The sequence below is a fragment of the Opisthocomus hoazin genome, unplaced genomic scaffold (assembly GCF_030867145.1).
Source record: "Opisthocomus hoazin isolate bOpiHoa1 unplaced genomic scaffold, bOpiHoa1.hap1 HAP1_SCAFFOLD_194, whole genome shotgun sequence".
Lineage (NCBI taxonomy): Eukaryota > Metazoa > Chordata > Aves > Opisthocomiformes > Opisthocomidae > Opisthocomus > Opisthocomus hoazin.
The window spans coordinates 60,001-61,039 of NW_027448848.1; positions in this window are offsets into that span (position 1 = coordinate 60,001).

The window sequence follows — 1,039 nt, forward strand, 5'->3', positions numbered from 1 at the left end:
CAGAACGGGTAGACGAGGCCTCCCTGCCTGGAACCGGGTAGACCTGGCATCCCTGCCGGAAGCGGGTAGACCTGGCATCCCTGCCGGTAAAACGGGTAGACCTGGCCTCCCTGCCGGCAGAACGGGTAGACGAGGCCTCCCTGCCTGGAACCGGGTAGACCTGGCATCCCTGCCGGAAGCGGGTAGACCTGGCATCCCTGCCGGCAAAACGGGTAGACCTGGTCTCCCTGCCGCCAAAACGGGTAGACCTGGCCTCCCTGCAGGTAAAACGGGTAGACCTGGCCTCCCTGCCGGCAGAACGGGTAGACCTGGCCTCCCTGCCGCCACAACGGGTAGACCTGGCATCCCTGCCGGCAAAACGGGTAGACCTGGTCTCCCTGCCGGTAAAACGGGTAGACCTGTTCTCCCTGCAGGTAAAACGGGTAGACCTGGCCTCCCTGCCGGTAAAACGGGTAGACCTGGCCTCCCTGCCGGCAGAACGGGTAGACCTGGCATCCCTGCCGGCAAAACGGGTAGACCTGGTCTCCCTGCCGGTAAAACGGGTAGACCTGGTCTCCCTGCAGGTAAAACGGGTAGACCTGTTATCCCTGCCGGCAAAACGGGTAGACCTGGTCTCCCTGCCGGCAAAAAGGGTAGACCTGTTCTCCCTGCCGCCAGAACGGGTAGACCTGGCCTCCCTGCCGGTAAAACGGGTAGACCTGGTCTCCGTGCAGGTAAAACGGGTAGACCTGGCGTCCCTGCCGGCAGAACGGGTAGACCTGGTCTCCCTGCCGCCAGAACGGGTAGACCTGGCATCCCTGCCGGCAAAACGGGTAGACCTGGTCTCCCTGCCGGTAAAACAGGTAGACCTGGCCTCCCTGCAGGTAAAACGGGTAGACCTGTTATCCCTGCCGGCAAAACGGGTAGACCTGGCATCCCTGCCGGCAAAACGGGTAGACCTGGTCTCCCTGCCGGTAAATGGGTAGACCTGGTCTCCCTGCCGCTAGAACGGGTAGACCTGGCCTCCCTGCCGGCAGAACGGGTAGACCTGGCCTCCCTG